The sequence below is a fragment of the Rhea americana genome, unplaced genomic scaffold (assembly GCF_003343005.1).
Source record: "Rhea americana isolate MKP2758 unplaced genomic scaffold, rheAme1 scaffold_12, whole genome shotgun sequence".
Classification (NCBI taxonomy): Eukaryota; Metazoa; Chordata; class Aves; order Rheiformes; family Rheidae; genus Rhea; species Rhea americana.
The window spans coordinates 7,246,132-7,262,227 of NW_028185261.1; the positions used below are offsets into that span (position 1 = coordinate 7,246,132).

Sequence of the window (16,096 nt, forward strand, 5' to 3'; positions counted from 1 at the left end):
TGCAAACGTTTGTTTAAACACAGTAGTTCTTTCCCATATTTCCAAAAAAAAAAAAGAAAAAAAAAAAAGCTCAGCACATGTCACATTACTGCCGCACAGTAGCAAGTGACAAGTAGGAATCCTGCTGACTGAAAACAACTTCATGTTCAACACAGTTGAACAATCTGACAAGACCTCAGCTCTCTCTGAGCCAGACCAAGAAAACACTAGCCCCTTGCCCACAGTGGTTTATGTCCGAGCCATAGGTCTGCCAAGGTTAGGTCTGCCCCCAAATCCTGTGGGGAACATTTGGGTTGTGGGAGCTTGCTGAACCTAACACACACTTCCCCCACTCTGAAGATCTGACCTCCTTTTTGCTCTTTGCCTCTCTTCTTATGGGATGATGCTGCTGGCTGACTGGTGGCSTTAGCTGCCTTCCAGGTAAAGCGCTTTTTGCAGTTATGTCTGCATGGGATTAATGCCTCACTCTAGTGCGAGGTACAGTGACCCATTCCCTTCTGCATGGTAAGACGACAGGCTTCATTAGGAACATGACCCACAGATTGCATCACCCCACTGTATACTTCTGCATTGGAACTCGGGCTCAAGTCATGAAGTACATATATAGCAGGACAGAATATTGCAGGGTGGTCTTACCTCAGTGCAAAGGGGAATTCCATGCAAAAACTGCATAAATGTACAGATTAGGATGGRCAATACCTTAAGTATCCTGAATATTATTAAATACATTGTTTCTTCTTGCTTTTGTGATTCACACAGTATAATTCAAGTACAGGTAATRGAACAAAATTGAAGTATTTTGAAAGGAAAGAATAAAGACAAATTGGAAAAAGATAATAACGAACCAATATAAAACACTTCTATGTATTATGGGAAAAGATTAAATAAAACATATGACTGAATGTCTTATCATGCATCCTACAGAACAGAGACTGTTTTATATATATTAGTGTACTCAAGTCATTAAAATGAGATAGATAAGGCCTGAAATAGCAGAATTGAAGTACTGTTTAGTCATATTTAGATAAAATATACACAGGAAATGCCTGTAATGAAATTGCTGAATCCTGATCCCAGAATTAGTATATTCTATACAATACTACATGAATCTGCATCTTTTCCATTTATTTATCTATTTACCATTTTCCAAATGTTCCTGCATGGCTCTAATCAACTAGGCTTTAGATTTTATTTTGCCTCTTTGTTTTGAAGGCATATATTTTTCTGTCACATTCCTGCTTAAATCAATTTATTGTGCTTGAAAAGCTCTGTGTGCAGAATTTGCTTGATCACAGAATCCTTTTGGGTTTTAGCTGAAAACAAAATTGCACCCCACTCACTGAAATCGTGCCAAGTAGCAGACTTGGCTACCAGATAGAGACCTGAAGATAAGACTACACTGCAAAAATCAAATCCAAGGAAATTAGAGCATGAGCAATGAYTGAATAAATTACACAGATTATTCTGCTCCATCTAATTTAAATATAGAAATGACATCATGCAATTCTTTCATTTTGCTTCCTAGAGGAATCCACGCAGGAAATGTACCTAGGGTGGGGATTAGGAGTTGGTGGGCAGGAATCAGAAAGACTGTACGTACTTAAAGGAAGACAAAATATATACATAAGAAAGAACACAGCGTCCATTTGATTTATGTATTTTCTTTCACTACAGTTGCGTGCCATATAATGTACTTATATTAAAAAACTGGTAGTGACTCATCTCTCTTTAATGTGAAGTTTAAGCTTTCAGAAGTGGCTGAAAAAGAGCATCAGGCAATTCCATATGTATTTTCTTACAGTGATCTCTGTATGTTGAATTTGTTCACTTTAAAATCAGATGATGATATCTATCAGCGCCAACACTTCAAATTCAGCACAAGATCAGAAAATCAAGCTGTGTTTTCCTTTCTTCCTCTTTCATTATCACTTCTAGGAGAGATGCAGAAAATCACATCTTAGCTGGAATTTACTGAATGATGCAAGCAGCAGAATGGAACCTCATTCCCCTTCAAACTGTTCTGCAAAGCCAACAAAYGCAAACCTGCATCTGTATTAGTGAAGTCAGTCGACAGGACTTGAAAACAAACAAAAAGCTGAACTATTAAAAAAAAMCCCACTATATTAAGATAATCATTTTTCCCACCATGGTCATCCTTTAAATCCACATGGACAGTCCTTAGATGTGGCAAAATCTGACAGCATCACATACACCATTTACACATGGGAAACCTATTCCAAGAACAACTGCCTAAAGTTCTGAGCACAAAAGCCTTTGCCTTTCTTTTAGCCTTGGGCAGTCACACTTTCTATTTTCAGATACACTATTTTACTGATGGGAGTACCAAAGTGCCCTCCTTCAGGTGAGCGCAAGGTGGGTGTGCTATTCAAGAAGGCTGTGTTCAGGCAGATGATTAGACACTTGCAAATACAGGGATGAAGCTGGTGGTTCTCAGGTCCTTCACCTACTTCACCTTCATCTACTGGTCACCTCCTACACTACTTCTTCCATTGCTTCTCTCTGAACTGATCCTTAGCATTTTTGCAGAGCAGAGCTTCAGTTGAAAAAAAAGGTCATACCAGGAAKAGGTTTATGTTGGCTAAGTGCTTTGACAGAACAATAAAGTCTGTAATTGCAGCAATATATGTCTTATTTCTGATCACACATCTTCATAGCAAGCAAAAAGCAAAGAGAAGCACTACAGAAGTCAGYAAGAGCCTCTAAACAAAGTTGATCCACTTTGACATTGCTGCCTCCCAAATGCAGAAGGCCTGACTCACATGACCAATATATCTTTGCATGAGTATGGTACAAAAGGCTTTGTCTGAAGAAATGTTTGTGGAACTAGGTATCACTAAGACAGAGAAAAGCAGCAAACCTTGCAGTGCAGGCTGGACTCTAGCAGAGGGCTGAAGTCATGTTCCTCTGTACTGAAATTCTATAAGGTCAACACAAGGTCTATGCAGTGCTTAAATCCTAAAAATAGGCTTTCAGTGTGACTTAAATGGCACACTGGCCTTGTGCTAGCACTGTGTGCAGCTCTGAATTTCATCCACTATGCATAAAGACACTTTTCTTCCCTCCCTCTTACATTTTTTAAATGGAGATTTGAAACAAATAAAAAGCAAAATGGTGAGCTGAACTGTATCTCTGCTTTTCACACTTATAAACCCTAAGCACAGAAGTACATTGTTCTAGAAAGTTTGGGTTTTCATCTAGAAGGAAACTCTGGATTAAATACTAATTCTTCTAAAATCAGTATAACCTTCTTAATGAGTTCAGTAGGGTCATTCCAACACTGGGCCTTTGCTTCTCACAGAAACAGGTACATAACAACTTCCAGCACCCTTCTAATATTAAAGCCTTCTATTCCAGGGATAATAGTACAAAGTGATTGTTTCCACTACAATTGTGCCTAATAGCAACTGTGATATTTGGCAAATAAGTAAATATACAGAGGAATTTCCCTTACAACATTAGCTTCAATGCTTCAATGCTTTTAAAAATACTATGTAGATTACAGAGTAAGCTGCTTTAATAGCAGCTTGTGCAGCTCTCTTAGTAACACTGCTGTGAAATCAAAACAAGCACAGTCCAAAATAAGAAAGTGGAGAAACCTAAAGACAAATTGAATAATTACAATTCAGAGATTATGATTGAAAACAGTCTGATCTTTCTAGTGCAAGAAAAACAGTGCATTCTGACACAGAAAATCACTCACAATCAGATTAATATCACTTAACAGGACCCCAAAATACCTGGGCCTCCCACCTCAGCCAGCAGTCAATGCCATGGCACCACTGGAATTATCTTGCCAGGACAAATTTCTCACGAATCCAAATGCCCAAATCCAAAGGGTACTTCCTCCACTTGTGTTCAGAATAGTATTTCAGCTACTCTGTAACACAGCCTTTGCTTGCACTGTCTTACATCCAAACTCACAATCTGGCACCTGATCACCATCGTATCTGAAGCTTGCTATAAAGACCTGCGGAGCAGAGTCTCTCCAACAGCACAACAGCWCCTTATCCAACAAGGCAAAGACATATTGGGTCAGAATGATAAACTCTGCTTACACTACAATGTGAACAACATTAATAAAGTGATTCAAGCTGTGCTGTAACACAGGCATTAGGCAAACTGCATTAACAACGTGCAACGTAACTGCCGTACTTCATTTGGATGAGGCAGTTTCAAGGTTTTTCACTGGAGTCAGCACAAGCAACTTCCTCAAACCAAACATATTTTATTTACCCAGCAATCTTCTCCACCAAGACAGAAAAGCCAGCATACCAAATGCTGCTCTAGAATTGTAACCTCCAGCACCTTCCTGCAGGCTGCTTCTCAAATTATTTTTCTTTAGGTAAAAATGTAAACTAACTTTACTCATTTCTTCTCAGCCCTAGGAACATTTTCAGCACTCATCAAGACAGCAGCCAACAAGGGATGGAGACAAAGGAAGAAAGTCCTACTGAAAGTTATAAATGTTGGAAAAGTAAGAAAAAGTAATAAGAAACAAAAAGAGAAAGGAAATGAACATGCTTTAGGGAGGAATTATGTGAAGGGCAGGAACAGAGTGGAATATACAGTCTACACAGAAGCTCCTTTACTTAAGAAGGAGCAGAGTCAAAAAAGCCATGAAGTTACGAGTCTGGCAACAAAAACCCAACTTGTCTCAAAATGCGGTTTGYGAAACAACAGAAAATCTTAAGAAAGATAAAATGTTAAGGAGGACTGTCTAGAGGGTGACGCCACAGTTCCCTGAACAGGAGAGACACTACAAGGAGTGGATAGATTTCCAAGGTGATGATACACTAAAGAACAAAAAGAAATGGGAAGAGAAAATGCGAAGTAGCCCATGGACATGCTCAATAAATGAACCCCTGTCTTTCCTCTTGCTGTCACTGAAGAAAGCAGTTCTACTAGTTTTCTTCAAGTACATCTTGATATCAGAAACAGATAAGCAATTTCACAGTAGACAGACTCTAGGCTCATTAAACCTGCCTGTCTTTGAGACAGTTTAAGCTTAAGGCTTCTGCAGATCCAGACGAACATCAGCACAGAATACAGCATGAAACTTACAAAGCAGGCATGTGGGCATTTGCAAGCATGCAAATTTTCCAATCACAAGCTTAATTTCTATTTTACACAGTGAATCACTATTTGTGTCTGTTATTTTTTCATTGTGTGTCATTGTGATATCAACTATAAACAAAATTAGAAAAAAAAAGGATAGAAAATCCGAGATTTAAAGGATTAAAATAGTATAATCCCAGTAGAGTTCAAATTGCCTCAAAAATCAAAAGTCATCTGAGACTGTGAGAAGTGGCATGAATATAAAAATTATATAACATTCTCCCAAAAGAATTGAGCCTGGCAAGAATACTACAAATCCATTTGGTTACCATTTTAAAATTACTCAGATTGTGGTTTTTTGCAGATTAATTTGAGCATCGAGCATGTAGCCTAGTYTGACTAGGCAAACACTTCAGTGTGGGAAGGAATTCTGCATTGAGAATCTTGGGTTTTTGTTTTATTTCATTTTTTCAACAGGAGTTTCTTTCACAGTGCAATATATAACCACAAAACATAGACACTCTGATTTTCATTCCTCATACCAGCCTTCATTTCATGATGATCTGTCACATTTATGACTAGACAGCACTTGAGATATGCAGATGGCCACAATAATGAGGATGCACTATGGATTTAAGTGGATAAAACACTAAGAGAGAAATTAATGCTCAGCCAACAAATGACCGAAAGAGAAAAACGAAGCATAAGGAACGTGATAAAATGAAAAGAATTCACAAGATAATGAAGGGTAAAGTATTAAATTAAGTCAAAAAAGAAAAATTACTTCCGGAAAAAGAAGAATGGAAGGAAAAGAGTATGACGTCAAATCAATCTCTTCTATCCAACAGTGCCCCGAAGTCAGCTTGACTGGGATACAGCTTTGCTAAATTCTATATAAAGAAAAAAAGAAAGGAAAAAAAAGCTTTCTCCCTCCTCCTCCCCGTGCACTCAGAGGTAGGATGCAAGCAGGCAGAATGGCACAAATTAATTAAATGGGAGAATTGGATGCTTCACCAAGAATTTTTGTTCAAATAAAGAAAAAAAAGTGAGACTGAGCATGAGAAAACTGAGGACAAGATATTCACATCTTYGGCCTCCATCCTAGGACAGACATCCAGAAGCTGAATCAGAAACACTTTACAAAAAACTCTCCCATTTGGAAGATTGACATTTGTTACATCCTTGCACTAAAACTATACTGCCAAAAATGGAGGTAATTAGTAAAGACAAACTAAGCCAACACTGGCTCAGAGGTTAAACTTGACATAACCGGACTCATAAGGGACATTGCTATTCCATGGTTACACAGAAGGACGTCACCCATGACGGTGACGAAAAACAGTAAACAATCAACAGGAAGAGAAAGGGAAAGGGGTCCGCTGAAGACTCACCAACAGACCATTAAACCTGGCCATCTACTACATGCGTAACAACACTGCAATTTTACGAGGCAATTTGGCAAGAAAATTCTGCATCTGGGAGGCAGTGAGAAAAGCTGATTCGAGCACTGAGAATCCTCCAGCAACAATTTGCTGAGTGAGAGCATCTAGTCTGTCAGCACAAATGCCCAAGTACTCRCCTCCCGGGGAGAGGCCACTTTTGTGGAACTGGCTAAAAGATGCGGTGCAGGGTTCAGTTTGCCATTCTGAAAGACTTGGCCTTTAGAAGTATATTCTAAAACTTACACTTAGCTCTAAAAATGATGGATTTGATAGCAAATTCACTAGGAACTGAATCAATTTTCTGAACTTTTGCATCCACTCTGGCTACAGCAAACAGTCACTTCTTCTGGGAACCCACCTTTCACACTGCTAAAAATAACTTCAACAGCATATTGAAATCTTAATCTGCCCCACTAAATGGGTAGATTTAATACCGACAAAACATACAGTAGATAATTAGTTTTGAAAGTAAAACATCTTTCTAGTTCATTGCTTTCAATTGTTTGTTTCTCAGATATCTTTGCATTTCTAGCTCTTCCTTTATGGAATCATATTTCAGTTCTTTCTTTAAAGGATGACATAAAGGTAGGAACACAGCTCCATCAGGCTGTGCTGGGAAGGGTCCGCCACCTGCTTCTTAYGAACCCTGGCTGCTCTTGTTCCAAACCTTCAGAAGTAAAGGGGTAATGTTTACACAAAGCAAACAGCAGTACTAGATAAACATGCTGCTTTTACACAGACAGCAAACTAAATTCAATATCAGTAGAGGAGGAAAAATATTATTGTACAGTGTTACTGCACTATGATTTCATACTGTTCCAGTAGATTTTCAAATGAAAATGAACGAGTTAAAATTTATATTGCACAAGTGCATTTTAAAAATTCAGAGATTCAACAAGGATGTTACAAAATTCTTTTTCAAAAGGCCTTGTTAATGCAAGTAAATGCAGTAAATAATGTAGTAAATAATCTTGACTCTGATTGTGCAGAGAGCATTTTTTCCTGTTAATCTCTCTTACATTGAAAAGTTTCTGATAATTTCCTCAGCCTTCTCACTACAAGAGTACTCMGATAAACTTTACTCATTCTTTGTGCTTATAACTGTGGCAACAGCGTGCCAGTGCCTCCTGAACTCAACTTTGGTTACAAAAAGWTGGCCTGCTTTGCTGATGAAAAGCAACTAATTTGCCTGTCAAGTAAATCCTTCATTTTTTCCCTTCTTCATAGTAACTTTTGTTCCCAGTGGACAATTTTAACCAGATTTGAAAGAGGGGTCAAATAACATCTTAGAAGTTAAATAAAAAATAGAGCTAGAAGACAGGTCTCAAATATAGTAGAGGTCCCAAACAGAGGTCCCCGTTACTAAGGGAAAAAATGGCAGTCCTCTCCGTCGCCCACTTCACTGGCAACAGCCGGCGGGCTGGCCAGTACACGCACACTGGTTGGCTCATTAGCATGGGGTAACTCCAAACTAGCTACCACACGTTGTGTCCGCTGTCACACAAATACATCAGAGAAGTGACGGCAAGCATCTGGGGCAGGTAAGAGATTTAAATTGCCAGAAAACAAAGCTTTTCATTCCTTCTACTCGCAGAACAACTTTTCAATCATCTTCATTGGCAGAGATTATTTTTTATATCCTAACCTTATTTTGTAACTTCAATTCTTATTATTAGCAATTCTCCTAAGAATCTGAACTTATGACCATACACCAGTGTCCTACAGTTGCAACTTCTCAGGGTTTTGGGGAAATCAGTGTTGAAGGTGGTAAGCACCTGAAACAGGTAGCTCTGGCTTAGGAATGCACTGCCATTGCTTGCTATTGCAGTGACAAAAAACACACAGAAACATTCTTATAYGCTCCTTATACAGGAATGAGAGGTTTTATTGAGAGGTTTTATTGAGAAGTAATCTGATGCACTTCATCTTTTTTCTGAGAGCACGAAGAATTATTAATTCTTGAAGCAAGTATATTGCTACACTGGGATAGGACTTCAGTCCTTCTAGAAGACAAGACAAGGTCACTGATAATACTAGACTTAGAGCACTTCTTAATTGAAGGGTTAGCTAATTTGCAATGACCTACAATCCAATCTATTTTTGTAGGTTTTTTCCTCTATAACGAACAAGACAGACAAAGCTTGTTATTGTCACTTTGATATTGAGTAGCCACTCACCGTTCAAAGAAAGTCTTTATATAGAATATGCAGTAAAATAAGCTACAGCATGAGTCACACTGCTAAAGTCCATGCCTTCTGAGTCTTTCAAAGCACCAGAGGAATCAAATGACTTGCATATGAGAGAGAGAGATTATCCACCAAGCCACGAGTGTAATTATTAAGYAGCATTAAAGAAAGGTTTCATTAATAGAGAAAAAATACTGCCTTCCTATCTAAATCCATTTCACGTAATTCTGCTAACTTGTAGTTCTAAAACCGTATTAGAAACAAGTTTGCAAAGTGTATTACAATGAAAACAAACACATTGGAAATACRGCAAAAATATTTTTCCATGTAACATGAATTTTATTTTTTTAATGTAGTCTAGTGTGTCCTCCTTTGGTAGTACTGATGGGAATTCAGCATTAAGTAACCTGTAGACATATGCATGATGTACTTAACTTGCTAGCTTTCAGTTTACAAGTATTTTCTGCTACATACTGCTAGCTGCTTGTTTAGGGAGCATCACAGATGCAATTTTAACATTATACTGTCCCTTCAACTTACAAACTTCAGATTTCCATAAAAATTTTGATAGCTTTTAGATAAGGTAGCCATTCTTTCCCTCGAGTGTTCATGTAAGTATAATTTCTGTGGAGCTGAAGCCAAGCCCATTATAAACAACTACGCTGAGACTGATACTCAGCTTATAAAAATTAACACTTTCACTAGTTTCAGTGACGCTGATTTACACCAGYTGAAGTGCTCCTTTACCATAAAGGATCATTAGCCATCTTGTAGGGAGGCATATTGTCTACTAATTGGTACAGAGGACGAGATTTCAAGAGAGCTCTGCCATATTCCCAAGTACAGCACTTACTCACTGCAATGGATACTTGAACCAAAGCTGTTGTATGAAGACATATTCAGCTGGGAAACAGGAAATCTGACTACCTTGAAGTAATTAGGAGATTTGCTGTTCATTTCTGCAGAGGGAATTTTACCCTTGGAAAAGGCCACATGCAGACAGCCTATGTTCCGCTTATGTCCCAGACTCTTACTTCTTCTATTCACGAGATTCATCGCCTTGCCATACCAGTAGGAAATAGATAAACACAGGACATAAGTCTTTGTGTTAACCACCACAGTCTTTGTACTAAAGAAGAATCCCATAACAGTTTCAAAAATTGTTTTCAGCTCCATAAGGTGGGAAATCACAGTAGGTAGGTAGGTTCCAAAAGTACTAAACCAAAGCTCCACGAAATAGGTACGCTCTTGCCACTGTCTTGCCACTGGCAAGTCCTTTCTCATGGCAAAATCACAAAGTTTTTGCATCATCGATATCACCTATWTTTAGCAAACTTGACAGGTACCACAAATCTGATGTGACTAGAAAGAGCAGGGTATATTGCCCTGTAGACCTAATGAATGACATTCCCAGTCAGCATCATTAACGCTAGCTTGAGTTTCAGCTAATCCTTCCTGAAAACAGAAACAAGTAGGAAAATATAGAACATATAGAAAAAAGTGCTAGTGTCTGAATATTTAATAGGGATCACTTCATTAACAACAGCATAGAKTAAAAAAATGGCCTCGTAAAAATGCAGAATTGCTACAAGTGTCTGAAGATGCCATTTTAACAAAGCCGTAAGCACAGAAGAGGAGATGGGAATTAACTAAAATCCCAACCAAGATCTCAACACTGCCAGTACAGGTCTGTTGATTGGTTCTGCCTCAGGCAGAAACCAAGGATCTGATACACCAATTTGTTACTTCAATTTCATGCCAATGTGACTTTTTCCCAAGAGATACAAAACTCATATAATRCTCATATATCAGCTTAATTACAGCAACAGAGAGCTAATTCAGAAAAGGCTTCCAGARTATATACTGGTAGCAGAAAGAGATGATGCTGGCCAGAAAGGCTGTTTCTAATGAGGAAAGGTATCAGTTACAAGATTTTGAACTGAATTGACACTTTGTTAGAGCAGCAGTCTGGGTAAAGATAAGTTGTCTTTTCTCTAACTCGCACAAAGCTACATTTTATCTAGATTATCACCATGGCCCCAAACAGTACAAAGAACAGTAACACACATGCATATGAACAGCTCCTGAGGTGGCTATGCCTAGAAAAAAAAAGCTACAAAGAGTTTCTGAAAGATAAGAGATGCATCTCCCTAGAACTACCATTCTTCATGCCACATGTTAGGCTTTGCTTACTAATGAGAGTTAATACCACTTTTCACGTGCTCCTTTAGGTTCTATTCTCATGACTTGAATGGGACGGTCAAACCTCAGCAGCTACAGCAACCACAGCCCAGTTTTGTGATGGGCCCTTGCCATGTGGTTCAGGCCACACACACTCTCTTCCCGCACGGACACAGTGGCAGAGCTCAGTCTGTAGACACAGAAATGTCTTGAGACGCAGCAGGTGGCATGTGGCTATTAGACAGTGTGCTGGCCCAACAACTGCTCTTCATAGCTGAGAGCAAAAAGGAGGAGGCCAAACGCAAAGCACCTGCAGGTCAAGTGTGACCGGTCGTGCACCAGCAATATTCATGCAGAACTCTAACTCTACAATCACTCTTACACCATCCCTGTGAACATAAAACAGTGGAATGCCATCAAATTAAGTACTTAATATTTGTAAAATGYTTCAAATTGTGTAGATTAARGATACCATAGAAGTGCTAACCAGAATATTACTATTCTGATACTGCATTCCTTCAGAAATAGACAGACGCGCACACCAGTACGTAATTGGGCTGATACCTCTTTAAATACAGATCATTAGAACTCCATAGAGATACTCATCAGTGTCAGTAAACGTATGTACAAAGAACCACACATTTGATTATCTCAAAATACAAAATCCCATGCATAAATCCACAGTGATTATATATTCAGTACATTCCCTTTTATGTCAGTACATCAACTGTGTTTTAGCTGAGATTTAGCATTCATTGTCATATTCAGGCAAGTTTTGTCTTGCCTTCTCATCTCCCACACTTGATCTGCCTCTTTAAACTTGGCATTTCTAGCAASCTCTCCCAACCAGATTTCAAAAGTAAATTCTTCTCTCCTGCTCAGTAAGCAAGAGAACAGTATATAATTTCCTGTTTTATGTACATCATCTGGCACTGTAGAAAGAACCATTGCAAATCTTACCAAGACAGCAGAAAAAAATAGCTGAAAATCCTTCTRCATGGAAAAAAGGCTCTGCAGCACTGGCTATAAAGCCTATTACATATTAAATGAAAGGTTAGCAGATTTCTTTGCAGAATATAGTACAGTATGTGGGATTTGATTGCTGTACAGAAACATAGCACTGAGAGAGACAGGGCCTTCCATCAAAACACTGAATGATGAACCTCAATCTGCTTTTCTCTGCACTAAAATATAAATGTCAAGAGAAATCTGGCAGRAGCCTACACTTCCTAATGTTAATATTTTGAGTAATAGCCTACACAAAGCATCTGCAACAAAATAATCTTCCCAATGCAACTGGCAGAGAAGTAGAGGGTACAACATTTCCCAAAGCACCAGAATGATTTAAGTAACCAAGCTCCATCTATAGTAACAACTTAGGCACTTCAGAAACTACGCAGCGCTGACATTCAGTGACACCAGAGGCAGAATTTAAAGATATTTAAGCACTCAGAGATACAGTCACCTAAACAYTGGCTCTCTTATTAATCCCACAAGAAGCACACAACAATTCGGGTCTTCCATTTGAGGTTATGAACTCCTATCTTTATCAMACCTGTAACTCCATAAAGAGGGTTATTTAATAAAGACGATTCTCTATTAAAACAAAAGAAATCTTTAAAAAGGGAATCGTAATGRAGAAGTTCATCTTTGCAACAACATTACATGCCAAGAGCAAGCAATTGCCTGCTGGGACAGAGCAGTGAGCGATCTTACAGTAGCATCAGAAGTTTATAAACTGCAGGAGATGAGGCATTTGGTGTTTCACATYCTGATGTTCAAGCAGAGAGGAAACTGCCCGAATCAGCGGCCCAGTAATGCAAGAAGAAAACTTGTTTCCCTGCCTGTACACTGGCAGGTATCCCTTTCCAGCAGGCTCTGGAGATCACAAATAGGATGAGAGGATGTGTAAAGGCATTTGTTTTCCAGTGACTTGTAATCTTTTGAACTTTCCCTGTTAATAAAGCAATGTTGTTTTCCAAACCTTTGCACAGAACTCTAGCTCTTCAGTTGTCTGTCTATACTTGGCTGTCATACGCACCCCAAGGCGGCCAACTCTTCAGTAGGAGTCTGGGAGCAAAGTACCTGAACTGCTGTCAGCATCCGCGAAAGCAGATATACAGTTGAGATATTGGTCAGCTTCTTTCACAGTTCTGATCTGCAAATGTACTGTCAAACTAAGAATCAAATACCTGTAAAACCTGTCCTAAGCACTTGTAGAAATAACAGTGAAAATTAACTTGGAACTTCRCCACCTGCTTACATAAGGTCATGACATGATGTGGTTACTTGTCAGTACTGATATTTATTAAGTGAAATAAAGTGCTATTCATGAGCTAAAAGTCAACCCGATATTTTATTTAGAATTAAAATGCTTTTTCCAAACAAGATGGCTTTTCCAAAGTAGTAAGAACTGGGCCAACTTTGTTTCAGGGCAACTCCTGGCTAGCGAACCAGCACTATCTCCTCAGGAGACGAGTGTAGCTTCCTAGGCCTCTCTTCTGTCAGAATTCAACATAACATACCTGCAGACTAGAAATTCAGGTTACACCAATAATTTAATTTACCATACACATTTTTTTCTAAATATATTTTCACTGAGCTATTGCTGCTGCCGCATGCCATCATAATTTAAAGAAAGAAAGAGCACAAAATACATACAGCTGATATCGAGTTCAATTTGTAAATGTTAAAGAGAAGTAGGCCTATTGCACATGTCTCAATACTAGGTCATGTGGTCAACCCTAGAAATTTCCAGGAGGAGCAGACCTGCAAAAATAGCACCAGCCAGCTGGCCAGGTTTGGGGCACTGTTACACAATGGTCAGGGCAGCCACGATCCACCACCTTTCTGACAACCCTGGGGTAAGTTTCAAATAAATCTTGCAGAACTGATGGAAAATTGGTTCCTGGCTCTTCAATGTCTTTTCAAGAGGTGATTGAAATCATTGATTTTAGTAATACCAAAGCTGCTAGCTAAAACCAGGGAGTCCTAAGAGAGGAATGCACCTGGAATGAACACACTGGGACATTAATGTTAGCTGTAGAAATCTTCACAGCTGCAGAAAAAAAAAACTATGAATTGTTCTTTTTTCAAAAATATTGAAACTATAAATAAAATTGATAACAATCATTTTTGGGAATGCTCTTTCCCCTAACATAGTAAGACTTGTTTCAGCCAAGTTCTCAACTGCTAAGCTTTTCAAATGCTAAGAGGTAATTTTACCTAATTTACTCTTCAAGAAGTCCAAGTCAGAAATGGATGTAGCTATTCAACAACATCCTCTTGCAATTCTCTTCCTTGCCTCTTGCAGTTTATTTTTCATCAGTATCTAATTACCTATGCACCTGGCTTCAAAATTTTCCAGCAGAGCCTGATGGTACTGATTGGTGAGGTGTGATGTTGTTCTACGAACTGTATTTCTCAGAATTTCCCTTGTGAAGAATTAGGGCAAATCCAGATTACATCCAGTTTCACCCCTTCRTATGTTCTCACATGGCCCAATGCTGTAGGCTGTGGCTCCACAATAAGAAACATTCTGTGCAACAACAGCCTATGCCCTGCCAGCTGTTTCTTCCTGCCCCTGTGCCCACCATGCTATCTTCTCCGTCAGGTCCGCAGAGATGTCTCTGGGGCCCTACCATCAACAAGATCACTGAACAAAAGTGGCTTTTTAAGAAATCCTGCAAAACAGGCTGCAATTTGAAAGAATATCCAGAAAGGGGCAAGAAAAATCTTGAGCCAGTACTGCAGTCAGCCTCTTTGCTACATGAGAAAATAACCACATTTTTCTGCACAAGACCATATGTATTTAGACATCTGCAAAAGTAATCAAAGACCACTATGAAACTCTAAAAAGCAACAGAGCGCTTCGTTTTACTTTCCAGTGGTAAAATAAGTTGACTTTATGTCTTACATTTAACAGCCTAATGGTCTTCCAAGTAGTACRAGTATCTACTGCATGTATTTCATACTGCATTTCAGAGTATCTCACTAAAGCAATTTCATCAGCCAGAACTGTAACATAAAGGTGATTAAAGACACATTTGCAAAATCTTTCTTCTAATTAAAAYAATGTCACTTTTCCAGTGAAAGAGAAGCTAAATAACAATTGACTCTCCTGTCCACCCTGAATTTGTAAGTAGTGTCTCACTGTCTCTGACAGTACCCACATGAATACCCAGATTAGAAACCATTTGCAATTGTCTGTCTTGCAGCTTCACAGAGCATGTTTAAAAAAAAAAAAAAAAAAAAAGTCACTCCGACTGCAGCTGGCACAGCTACTCTTGGGCCTGCTCACAGGGCAGGGAATATCTGGGCACTACAGGTTACCTGAGTATGACACTTACATGAAGCTTTCTTGTTTGAAAAAAAGATTACTTTGGAAATAATGTTAATTCTTCGGGATTGTCTTCTATTTTACAACACTTTGCGCTATTCTGTTTCCATAAAGAAGTCAACAGCAGGCAATTATTGAGGGGAAAAAAAAAATCTAGTCAAAGACCTTTTCAGGAGCCCCATACTCAGAGACACAAAGAGACTGTTTCTGCAGCCCTTTGTGTGTTATCCTAGTTCYTATGAGCTGTTACATATTACTCACAGAGGCAAGGGTAGTAATGCCAAACCTGTACACATGAAATGGGACAGTCTCTTCTCCTTACAAAGCACTATCAAAAATTTTCAAACTCTAATTAAACTGAACAGATTCAAATTAGGCCCTTTTTCTTGTCCTGATGCCCCGTTCCACAGTATTTTCCTGTAGACTGATACAGCATGAAGAACTCTGGTAGTGTTTTAGGTAACTCAGCAATAAGTCTACTCCCTCTCTGTACTGACTGTCCTAGCATTTTCTGTAAAGTATATCATCATATCGAAAGATCTGGCTGTCCTTGTGACTTGGAGTACCAAAATGGACAGGCATTTGGCCTCCAAGCCCTTTCAAGTAGCCCRAGCATCACAAAGAAAGAAGCAGGCAAACAGAGCAAACGAACAGTGCAGCAGCTGCATGGGTCACGTGTAAAGCCACAGCTAAGATGACCACAAACCTAATATCCTGCTTTTGATGCTGAAYTGCCCATCTCAGGGCTTGTGGTTTTATCCCAAGTTTTAGAACATAGCCTTTTCCTCATTTCCAGAGAGGAAATTTAAATTGAATCTGTGGATTTATTCATCTTCACACTACCTTTAGGAAAAGTAGCAATGAAATTACGT

At 38.9% G+C, this 16,096-nt stretch overlaps 1 protein-coding gene across 1 annotated transcript in view; it reads right to left on the reverse strand.

Annotated features, from left to right (window-relative positions):
• Nucleotides 1-16,096, reverse strand: part of RAPGEF4 (Rap guanine nucleotide exchange factor 4) — a 193,067-nt gene that overhangs the window by 89,234 nt on the left and 87,737 nt on the right. The window lies entirely within an intron of this gene.